This window comes from Glycine max, chromosome 7 (genome assembly GCF_000004515.6).
Source record: "Glycine max cultivar Williams 82 chromosome 7, Glycine_max_v4.0, whole genome shotgun sequence".
Taxonomy (NCBI): domain Eukaryota; kingdom Viridiplantae; phylum Streptophyta; class Magnoliopsida; order Fabales; family Fabaceae; genus Glycine; species Glycine max.
The window spans coordinates 4,514,207-4,527,511 of record NC_038243.2 but is presented as its reverse complement, the minus strand read 5'-3'; positions in this window follow the sequence as shown (position 1 = coordinate 4,527,511).

The window sequence follows — 13,305 nt, the reverse complement described above, 5'->3', positions numbered from 1 at the left end:
CCCCATTGCTCCTACTAATTCTAGCTTCTTAATGTAGAAGGTCGGAGCAAGCAAAAATTGGAATGAAATAAAAACAAAAATAGATGGATACATCACAACTGAAGTGGTGAGTTTTTGATATATCGGATTGAGATTGGGGTGTCTCCCTGTGTGTTGTTGGGAAAACGCGTGGGGTTGGGAAAGCGCGTGGGGGAAAAGACATCCTGGGACGACAAATTAAGTGGGAGCAGTATAAAAGTGATGCGACTCAGAGTGTGAAAGGCCACATGAGGCCCATCCACTCATGGCTCTCATACATTGCTTTTGGGCACTCAGTACAGACTGTATCAGTATCAGTATCCAGCATGGCCTCTCCCCCCAAAACACTCACAACTTTCATTTTCATTATTCTTCTTCTTCACTACTATCATGCCACACATTCACTCCAGTAACCCGCTGGTTAAAAGATCTTCCTAAATCTTAACATCAACTCAATACACAGAACTACAGAAGTACCAAAGCAATGCTTCAATTATTTCTTTTGTCATTTTATGATATTAATTTTTAATAGTAAAACTAACAGACATTCACTTCAATTTTATGTTTAAGTGTTTCTTTAATTTGGCTTTTGATTAAATGAAATTAGTTCTAAATCGTCAAAATGTAATTGATAAATATAGTTGAATTGTTTTTTATTTACATTAAAATATGTCTAAAAAATATCAAAAAAATGATTTTTATAATTTCAAACGAATGTTAAATAAGTAGGTACACAAGTAATGATGTCATAATAAAGTACATCGAGCACCTTAAGATTTAAATGTCATACTATTTTTGAAAATTTTCTCTCTTATTGTATTTTGCTTCTCTTATTGTTAATAAAATTATATGAGCCTTTTGCCTTAAGAAAAAAGTGTAAGCAATCTAAAAACTCTAATCAAAAGTGGTAAGTTAAGTTCGTTGGAAAAAATCAATTATAGACATTAAAGTCTGTAAATCCTTTATACTTTTTTGGTAAAGATAAATACTTTACACTGATAATAATATAATAAAAAAAGACACTATAACTATAATTTCAAAATTAAATGGTTGAGTTAATTACATGTAGCTATATAGTATTATAAAACCACTGAAATACTTTATTCAAGTTCATTTTACAATTTGATTTTTTTTTCCAAATAAAGTAACAGACAACAATTTATAATAATAATAATAATAATAAAAAGTATCTAGAGAATTTAAGTTCAAAGCTATTCAACTAACATAATTTTAAATTAATTGAAACGTAAAGTAACTTTGGAATACTAAAAAACCTCATTTATTTACCGTACTACTATTAGTTAAAAGATAATACTAGTAACAGTTTTTGAAAAATACTAGTATTATTATTAAAAAGTAAAAGAAAAAGGAAGATGATGTATCTATGATTGCTCGTTTTGCACACTGTAGAACTCTGTAGCAAAGAGTACATGAGTACATCAAGGGCAATGTTTACATGTACGAGCCTGCCACGCTTTGCTCCCTAGCTCACTCATGCGCTCTGCACTGCACTAACTAGTAACCCCTTTTTCTCTGACTGTGACAACTCCTTTTCCCCTCCACGCCATTCAAAGCTTCTTTCTTAATTTAATTTTCCCATTTGCTCCTCCATATCCCTTCTCTCACACTCCACTCAAACTCAAGGATAGAACTGTCTTTTCTCATTCCGACCACAACACATGGGGCGGAAGATACGCTGCAACGCTCACAGGGTGACGTGTTCAGGACCCACACTTTCCTTTGTCTGCTTCTGTATCGATGGTCCTCCTTGCTCGCCTTGTCCTTCACCAATCCCTGTCCGTTGATTGATTCCTTTTCCTTTTATTTACCCATACGGTGAAAACAATTTCAGTTCCATTTTCACACATCACTGTTGATATCAGTAATTTTCCATGCTATTATGTGCCACTCAGGTCAGATACTTTAATTCTAAGGTTTTTTTTGTTTCTTCTGCCCTTGTTTCCCGTTTTGCACTCATCATCTTCACGAAACTCGAATCATTAAATATTGTCGTTCAATTGGACTTTAATTCATTCGTTAATTAATAACATCGACCAGTGTGTTGTTGTATAACGTATTTTGAAACATAATATTAATACAAAGAAATAACAAGTGTTTGTAAGAAAAATTAAACTTGCCGAAAAGCCTCTTAAGGATTACAATAACACTGGAGTGTCTTCTGTTTTAATATAACTTTTCACTTAAAAAAGAAAAAGGATTATGAAATTATATTTGAAATGGGAGAGGTTTGCATGTTAAGATGGGAGAGGTTTGCATGTTTTTCATTGGCCATCGACATGGATTCAAATCCATTTATTAGTTGAGGTTTCAGCTGTTCACTTTTTACTGATTTTTAGTTTTCTGGGCTTCTATATCGTTATACACAGCTGTTTGATTTCAAAATGTATAATAGCAATTGAGAGATGTTTGCACAATCTTACAGATATCATTAGGTAATCAAGATCTTTAGGCCTTTCAAACAATATCACGTCTCCCGATTTGTTTAAATTATAGAAAAGAAATAACTTTTTTGTGAAATTAATTCGAATGTACTGCAAATATTTTTTATAATATCATTCAGTCTTTATAATAATTATTTTATTAAAAATCATAAAAAAAAAGTGATTTATGATTAGTTAATTTACATAGTCCATAATAAAAAATGTTACATTGACAGTTCCTGAAAAATATTTTTATTATAAATTGTTTTGAATACAAAATAAAACTAATTGTTACATACTAAACTTTTTATTATGATTTGCGTAAATTTTTCTCTGAAAATATTTAACCTTCCATTTTCTGATAAACTTGCTTAGGTATGTTGACATTTTCATTAAATACTCCATTGCCTCCAACCTCTTGCTCAGTTTGTATTGAAACCCCTTTCGTTGACCTAATTATTGTTAAAAAGTGGGTGATATTTCCCTCATTATTCATGCATTCAATCAAAATTATTTGTAAATAGCATTTCCAAAGAAGAGGAGTACTACCAATTAATTATTGTTTGATTCAACTAATACACCTAACGAGTTGAAGTTCCCAGTTCACACGAGACTTTTGCCTCTAAAGAACTATGAAAGGTTCGAGCATGTAGCTTGATCCAGCTAATTAAACTTTCTGAACAAAGAACCTTAAGCATTAATTTGTCTAACCTTTTTAATTACCCAAAATCACATCAACTTTAACATATGGCTCTTTCTTAATCCAAAAAAAGCGAGTGTGATGTCCACCTCAAGACCATTGAGCATTATAATTAATTGATTAATTAATTAATTAACTAATCAAATTATACCCTGACATCGTCGTTACCGCCAACAAGACAGACACCTAGCTTCTAGGAAACCTTTAAGGGATTATCATTTGTGGAAAAATATACTTTATTTGATTAGATCCAGGTAATTGAATATCATTATCTCTGTATTGGAACCGTACTTGACAATGCCAAATCCATAGTTTAAGGTATTTTGTTAGATTACATGTTTAATTAGCCTAGTTTAAGGTATTTTTCCCGGATCTTTCTTTGATGCCAGTAGGTGGTTGCTGGGAAACTAGTATCTTTGAGAGCAAAATAGTAAATGGTTTAGAAACCTTTTATTTATTTATTTATTTATAAAACTTAAAATGCATTACTAGGAAATCACCAGAGTGTTCGTAACATTTACAAAATTTAAGTTTTGGAATTATATGTTTGCATGTTAGTTGAATAAATCCGCCTTGAATCATCGAAATCTACGAAGAAACTGTATTTTATATTTTTATGTATATATATTAATTTTATGGGACACCAGTATATGCGTTGAGGTTTAATTTGTATACTGCATCAATCAATCTCGTTTAGCATTAGTTTCGATGATTTTCATCTAACATGCTTTAGGACTTGACGAAAATGCATGGCATTTAAGGTTTGAGTAATTAAATTAAAAGAAATAGCACGAGAATGTACAAATTAGCGTTAGATGTCAAACTTTTGTTGCTGAAATTTAGTGAACCAGTTGTTTATATAAAGACATAATCAATTATTAAGAAGGTATAAAGTGAAAAACATAACCAACATCTTTGTAAGTTGTAACTTAACGGCGTGTATATATAGTTTAAGAAACAGAGAGAATATTCTTTCAAAAAAAAAAACAGAAAAGAAATAGGTCGATAAAATATAGGAAGTTAGGAATTGCGTTCAAACCATATAAAGGGTTATAATATCTTTAATCTTTATTCTTTATATAAAAGCTAAAAATTCGTAGGTTTATAATCTTAAAATAAAACAAAAAATTTTAGAATTTATAACATATTTGATTATTAAATATTAGATAAAAAAATATTAATTTGTAGTTAGTTTCTAATTAAAGTATTTTTTGAACAATTGTTAATCACGAATGGATAATGATTTTATGGTTCTTTATCAAATGAAGTTTTTTATTTCTTAATGGATTCAAATGATGAGGGAAGAAACTATCTCTGAGAGAGTGACAAATCAGTATATTAAGAATCATAATCTTTTTATAGCGTGTTGACCTATTAACGTTTTTATTATATCAAAATGGATAAATATTGACATATACTTATTTAAGTTCATATCATCTTATTTAATTGTCTAATGAGTTCGATCACTTAATTTGTTCATATAAAATAAAATCCACTAATAATAAATAATTAACAAAATTATCTTATAATATTAGTTCACATTAATTATTGGAATAAAAAATTACAAAAATAACCCATTAGCCTAAGATGTATACTGTTCTTGCTGAAATTTAGTCAATCAATTGTATATATGTAAAGACATAACAAATTATCAAGAAGGTCTAACTTTACTTAAACATGTTACCTGATTTATTATAAATCCGATTAAAAAAAACATAACCAACATCTTTTCTAAGTTGTAATTTAACGGTGTGTATATATAGTTTAAGAAATAGAGAGAATATTCTTTCAAGAAAAAAGAAAAGAAATAGATCGAGAGAATATAAAAGTTAGGAACTGCGTTCAAACTATAAAGTGTACCTGAGAATTACATTTTGATTAACGATATAAGATGTATTATAAACAATGGATACCAACTAGCTAGCAGAAATTTTTTAATTAATTATTATGAGCAATATAATTTCACTATATATGTACGTCTTCAATAGTCAATACCACGTTTTTCATTTAATTTTTATCATTATATTTTTTATTTGAGATTTTTTTATTAACAAATAAAAATATATCGAGGAGCATATGAGGTATTCTAATTTAAAATACAAATATTTAAATATTCAAGAGATTATATGGATTTCCTTTAGACAAGAAAAAATATTTCTAATTTGAATGGTTTAATCATTAATTCTGAAAATTTCTACAATAAGATTAGGTAATCACCGGCATAGATTTCTATCCAAGTTGGAAAACTCCTTTTTTATTTAAGAGGTTAGAAAAAAGGGAAAACTTTAAATTAAAATTTGATAAGTGAATCATTTTTCATAATCTTCAAATATATTTAAGATTCTTAATATTTACTTATCTAGAAGTCGTGTTGGGTCTTTAAATAATCCAAATAGAGTTGATGGACCAGCGGTGTTCGTAATTAAACTAATTAATCTGATGTTTAAATTACTAATTATTCTACTTGTGCTGTATAGTAAATATATTTTTAAGATATTATATGTATTTTATTTATTTTGTTATTAATAAATATTAGAATATTTGTAGAAGAATAAGATATTACTCAACGCCAAAAAGTTGAAAACTAAAAATAAAAAATAAAATTATTATTATTAGATGGGATTGGATTGGATTTTAAATACAATTTTTTTTAAAAAAAACTGATGCAGTCTAATCAAAATCAAAATTGTGTGTGTCTATATATTTCTTTCTTTATTTATGAGATTAACTACTAATTAATATACTTATATACTTATATATTTATAAAATTGTGATATTTAATTACCTCTATCATGTTTTTATTCTTAAAATTACATCTTATTATTTTTTTAGAAATATATATTATTAATTTGACGTGTCTATAATTTTATTTATTTTGAATTAATTTAAACTTGTTCTTTGTATCTAATTTTTTTTCTTTTATAAGTTGTGTTTTATATGAAAAATTAGTTTGAATAAAAAAAAGTGTAGAAGAGATAATAAAATAAGATTTGTACTATCTTCTAACTAAACTAAAAATAATTATCCAATCTAAAATCACTTTTAAATGGATCATATTAGAATGGATTTAGCTAATATTATATTTAAATTGAACTATGAAGGGTGTGTTTGATAGATGTTCTAGTAATGAAAAATCCAATACACATGAACCATATTAGAGTAAACTCATTTAGCAAGAAAAAAAAACTTTTTAGGATTTTACTTTATCATTCATAAGATTCATACGTAAGACTTTGTTTAAGGAAAATTGTTTACCACTCAAACTAAGTAATGTTTGTATCATTATAATTGCTTTAATTAAGTTATGCACGTTGTAAAATCTATTCAATATTAATGAGTAGTTGGTTGAAGTGATACTGCTGAATTTTTCTTAATTAGGGTTTCAGATTTAAACGTTTTTTTTAAGAACTTTTAAACGTTTTCATTTAAAAAGTGTTCTACCGAAAAATTAACTTTACTATACTGTGAATGTTCCCCAATCAAATAAAATCGATTCCACTACTAACAAAAAGAAAAATCAATTCAGTGTCATTCAATCATTACACTTTGGAATGATTAAAAGGATTTTATATGGTAAATAGAAACCACGTATTATATATGTTAGGATCTTATCGATCGAGAATAAGAACCCCGACCCATTTTATACGGGAGAAGAGAATAAGATCTAGAGCTATCTTATTGAGAAGGAAAGCACAGTGCCTCATGGGAATTAATCGTGGTAACAAAGAGCCAAACTTTTTTTGCTTAATGATGTTATTGTCCATTAATAAAATGTAACACAACCAATCCCCAGTTACAAGGATTCAAGGAAATTAAGAGTGTAAAGGAAACTCAAATTGGGTACCTTAATATTTGAAAATAAATGTTAAGCATAGTTTAGTGGACTTGCCCTTAGAGGGGACCTAACCCCACTTGGATTTAAACAACACATCTCCTAAGATTATCGGATTCTCAATGCCATACTCTCAATTCTGACCAGCTTTTGAGGGATGGGGAGGACGACTAAACATAAATGATTTCCATATTTTTTTTCTCCATAAATAGTTTTTAAATATTTCTAATCAGAAAATGGGATCTAAGAATGAAGAATATGTTCAACAATAGATATCCTTGTCGATCCTTTGATGAATTTTGCTTTTTAAGGCTTGCACTAATGAGTTGATGATCGATCTCATCTCCTATGCATGCCACTTTCTTTTTGACCTCCGTATTAACAATTAGTCATGATATGGAAAGCACAAATCACATGATGCTATATTTTAGAGATGTGAAATTGGGTCCTACACTTGTATATTTTCATGTATGTTCTGATTCTTTTTGAAATATCATTACTTCTAAAAGATTTCAATCATTTTTATTACTTTTTTAAAAGCTAGGAAATGTTTCTGTCGGCTCTAGATATATCCTATCACTAGCTTTTGTTTTTGGGAGGGTAAATACAACAATATTAACCTTTTCTAAATCCCATGTAATAAATTAACTATAGAGATCGAAAATTTTAGATGCATTAATCGTAGATAGAGGGTATGTGCGAGCCGCTTCCCCCACTAAAACCCAACAAAAAATAAAAAACGAGGATCTTACTTTAGAAGAGAACCCACCTTTGAATTTGAGTACTTTAGGCATGGAGCATAACCAAAGTGCAATCAACTACATTAAAAAAAAAATAGAAGCATTAGTTATAGATCAGAACTCGTAATATTCTTGTTTACTTTCCCAAGATTTGATTCGAGAAGCAAAATGAAGTATTTTAACCTTTAAATTACACCTTGCCTGCTTAATATTCACCACACCAGTCACCCATGATATATCATATCATAAGAAATGTTGCTTTTTTAATACTTATTCTTTCAACTAAGTTAATGCCAAACAACTCAATCCCAGTTATTATATCTTCCCAAACACGGCACGTACAGGCTTGCAAGTTGGTACCTTGCATGATGTAATAATTTAATTAATAACTTTAATAGTTTGTGTTGTTTTTAATCTTTAATTTGACACACATATGTGATATATATCCTTTTGGGATAACGCAAGAAATGCTAAATCATACTACTCGGTGTGCTATTTTATTGTAAAAGCAGAATTAAATGAACAAATTAACTAAGATATGAATGTCTCTCACAATGGATAGAAGGAAAAAATTTAAGATAATTAGCGGAGAGGATTATTGGTAAGACAGGAATCATATCCTCACAATGGAGGATTGTGCTACCACTTTAATATGAGCTGATGATTTTTCTTGTTAAGCTATACTTAATTATATATTCCCCTATTGTTTTAATTTGTTAAGGTTTGGGTCTTTATCTCTCTCTTGAGCCGTCTCTCCATCCTTCATCGATTATATTATTAATGATATTTGGTTTTTATTTGCAATACTCACTTAATAATATACGCTGAATTTATATTAAAAAAAAAACTTGAATTTAATTACTCCATGAAACATCCTAAAAGGGATGAAATACTTTAAGTACTAAGTTATAAATTTATATTTAATCTTGTTGTCAATCTAAAAAATCGAATTTTTTTGAAATATCTTATGATGTTACCAAAGAATTAAAAATTATAATCATAGTTAATTAATATATATATATATAAAAGAAAAAAAATCTCTTCAGTCTTCATATATTTTACACAATTCTATCACAACTACTCACTGCCCCTCTCCCTTCAGTTTTGGTTTATATGCAGTTTGTGTTTGCAACCTTTTTGTGGAAGTAACAATTCCCCATCTATATTAACAAGGACGAGGTTTCCTGCAAATTTCCTATCACCTGCGTAGTGAAGTATATGTGCATAATTTATAAAGCTTCTTTAATCTAACTAAACAAGATGGAGGATTGTCATTATTTTGATTATTAATTATAATTTGATGATTTGGTCAAGATGGGGATCTTTGTAAAACTTGAATAAAATAAAAAATTCAAAAGGAAAGAGTCAATGGTAAATTCAAGGTATCTGGTAGAGTTTATTCCACTACAACACCGACTTCATGGACTGAAATTCCAAACCAAAATTCAAAATATTTGAGAAAAAACATAGAAAGAGAAAAGGTCGGGGGACATGTGTGAATGGCCATTAATTGAAGTTCAAATGGAAATGAAAGAAGCCAAGTTGCTGCAAGAATCTTGAATCTTAATTATTTTAAGTTTCAAGATAGACTTTAATCTGCCGAATTTTCGCATGAAGAAATATAGAAGAAATCAAATTGAATTTATTGATATTTCTCTTTTTTTTTATTAAAATATTTATGTTAATAAATATAAGTTTAGTTTTGCTAAAAATCTTTTAATTTTAAAATTGTAATTTTTTTATGAGTTGTAAAGGTGTAATTTATTAATATATTAACACATCCATTTTAAAAATTAAGTAAAAACATATTTAAAGTCTCCATATTTATTGACATATCGCCACTTAATCTTTAAAAATAATATACTAATAATTATGTTATAACTTTAGTTTATTAAAATATTTTAAAGGTGCAACTTGCTAAAACTTGAGCCTTTAATAACATTTTTTTTTATCAATTTATTAGATTGAAAGCTTTTATAAAATAGATCAATTATAAAAAAAAAATCTATTCAAACACTAAATGATATGGTATCACTTTTATTTAACATATTCTAAGTTATGTAAAATATAAGTAATATTTATTATTAAATTACTTATATGAGTGTCTAAATTATATATATATTGATTTTGGTATGTGAAAATATCAAAATGAGTCACTTGTATTGAATTGTTAAAATTTGTAACTTAATTATACAATATTATTAAAGGTATAAATCTATTTATCAGGGAACTTATACTATCAATCTAATCTAATCTACAACAATTTGGATAGGATCATTTTTTTTTATTTTAATTTTAATTTTTTAAATAAATATTAAATATATATATTAAACATAAGGAAAAGATAGTTTAAAATTTAAAATATTTCATTTATAATTCATTATATATAATTAAATATATTTTTCATAAATAAGTATAAATTATGTGATAACTTTATAGATATAAAATAAATATAAATATAAATATGAGTGATATCATAAATTTATAATAAATATATATATAACAAATGTATAGGTCTGATTTTGATTGGATTAATTTTTAAAATTAAATTTGGAATTTGATCCCATTCAATAAAACATTTCAGTTTTTTTTTTAGTTATCAGTTTATTTGAATTTCAATTTTTTAGATAAGTTTTTTTGTTTATATATGAGTAGATAGTATGAAATATCTTCGTGCCTTTTGATCTTTTGAATGATTACTAAACTTTAATGAAAAAAAATATAAAATTGACTTGATTTGATGATTGAAAAGAAACATAAGAATTGAAGTTATGAGAAGAAAAGGGAAGAGTTTGAATCATTCTCATTCAAACAAAAATTAATATTTAATATTACCGATAAAAAAAAATCTAAAATTTAATTACACGTAAATTTAGGAGAAATGATAGCAGACACTTTTGATACTATGTTTTAGTGCACCCTTGAAGTTGAGTGTGTATTCCGTGGAGAGTCACAGCAAGCTATTAAATTGAGATTCACTTTTGGTCAGGCTTGCCGCACTTGGTTCCAAAATGTTTCAGTCTTTTGCCCGAAAGTTCTTCCCATCATAAATACAATATATCTCATGAAAGCAATTGAAGGTGACTACGAAATTTGGCTATAGGCCTATACCCTCTTAGGATTGTGATTCATCCACATAAATTACATTAATTGCTTCAGTTGGGTAGCTAGCTATAGGTACAGGTAATTTCCTATTTGCTTTTACTACACTGCTTAAATTTCTCTGATAAACTTCAATGATAAAATGCCTTTATAAGTGTGTCACTCTGCACTTCATTGATCACAGTCCCTGGAGAAAAAAAACAGTATCACCATATATACCTAGATGAGTCCGTCAAAATCATTAAAAATAAAACTACTCTTACACATGTATATAATATTTCATCTGCATTAAAGGTAATTACTTTCCCACTTATTAAAAAAATTATTTGAAGTCATTCGATTTTGTTAATCTCAAATAAAAAATAAAATTATTTTTAAAATATTCTTAATTAAAACTTTATATTATGAATAAAATAGAGGTACATTTAAATAAAAAATATTTTAGGAATTATATCATTAAATAATAGTAAAATTAATTAGACATACTTATACTTGAGTCTAATATATAAAGTAATTTGTTTATTTATAAATGAGTCAAGAGTAGATACTATATTAAGGCAAGTGGATTTTGGTCGTTCTGATTGTTATTTGTTACAACTATTTTATATTAATTAACATAGATAATAACAATGTGACCTACTTTCAAATTGAGAAAACTTCAACTCCAACTTCCATTTCCAGCAATGGAAAGTATATAAAGTGCAATAATCATGCATGTTCCAAAATGGCCTCATGCATGTTCATCTTCCTACTAATTCTACTGCAATTTCTTCATGGTTACAATATTAGCTGCAATATTGCAACAATATATCATCATAACCAAAACTGTAATAGACGTACGGAATAAGAATTTCATTTCATGAATAAACAATAATAATGTTGTTGTAACCCTCGGAATATACCAGGTAGGTGCGTGTCTTCAGGGCATGAAACTGAAACCGTTCTCTGGTCTTGAGGTTGACTGGTTTTGGTTCCATTGAAATAATTCAAGTTGGAATTGTTCAACACAAGGAATCAGAGGTTGGAAAAAAAAAAGCATAATTAATTTAACGTCCAAATTGTATTATGACATCGGGTTTTGACCAAAATGAAGTGACATCTAGCCATCGAGGGACTTTTAACATGAATTAAATATTGTAATCTCACATGTTATTTGTGTCCCTAGCTTGATACACACTAGTTTCGTTTTGGGTAGACAACTTTTTTCGGATGGACAACGATATGGCGGCAATATGTCTTTTGTCAAACATGAATTATGAAGATGCAAAAAGAAAATATAATTAAAATATGTTATACTTAATTTGGTTCCTCGAGGGTTGCATGAGGTTATACTCAATTTGACAATATTTTATCAATTAATTGAAATTTGTTTTAAATATGATTTTTTTAAGTAACTATTATAAAAGTCTATATATATTCTTTATATAATAATAACAATGAGAATTTTAACTATATAACAATCAATGATTAGATTATTGTGTACAAAAATATACATATTATGAATGTATTTTAATTAAATTCTCATGTATGACCTCGTTAATTGTTTGTAATTTTTATCACAAGAACGTAAATTACATCACCTCAATTTTCTGTCTTCTGTTTTTTCTTTATGATTGATTTTTATTTTTAAATTCTTTTTCATTATATCAGTGAGTAAACAAAACTTTACTTTCTTTTTTATTTTTGTTTGAATCATATGTGTTTTCTATCAAAGACAATCCAACTCGAATTCAAAATTCTTGCTTAAACTAAAACAATCCTACATTACTTGATCCACACTTAGTGTCATCGATGGTTTTCTTTTATTATATTTATAGGGTGTTTTGATTTGAACTCAATAAAAAAAAATGAATAGATCCTATATTTTATTTTAAAGATGATATAATTGTTAGGCGGTCTTTTCATATTTGATGATAAAACACGCAATTTGATTAGAGCAATGTTGATAAGCCCATCTTGGCTTTATGTTTGAGTCCACAATCAATGGTGGCTATAAAGGCCTACCCTAAGTTTTCAGGTATAATCATAAGCCCATACTCTACCATTTAAGTTCCAAGAGTAAAAGTTAAGGGATTTTCTAGGGGCATCCAGTATTCTTTTTCTGGGACACCAAAACAGTAAAAGAATAAAAATATCTTTCACTTTTTCAAGGATCGCCAATTCATGAGTTTTTTTATACTGTGATCCGTTTTTTTTTTTTTTACAGATTATCAATCCGTAGGTCCATACCAATTGTCAATTCATATTGGACCTACCGATTTCCAATCTGTATGTGGCCCATAGGATTTTTTTATTTTTGTTTAAAAATAAAATTTATGTTATACCCTCTTGTATTATTAATAGAACACTCAAATCAACTCAGTTAATTTTTTTGTTTCAATATTTTCTATAACTACAAAATCAAATATATTTTTAAATTTGATTTCAATCATTATCTTAAACTAACATTCTTTTCATATTTTAAATTTTAAA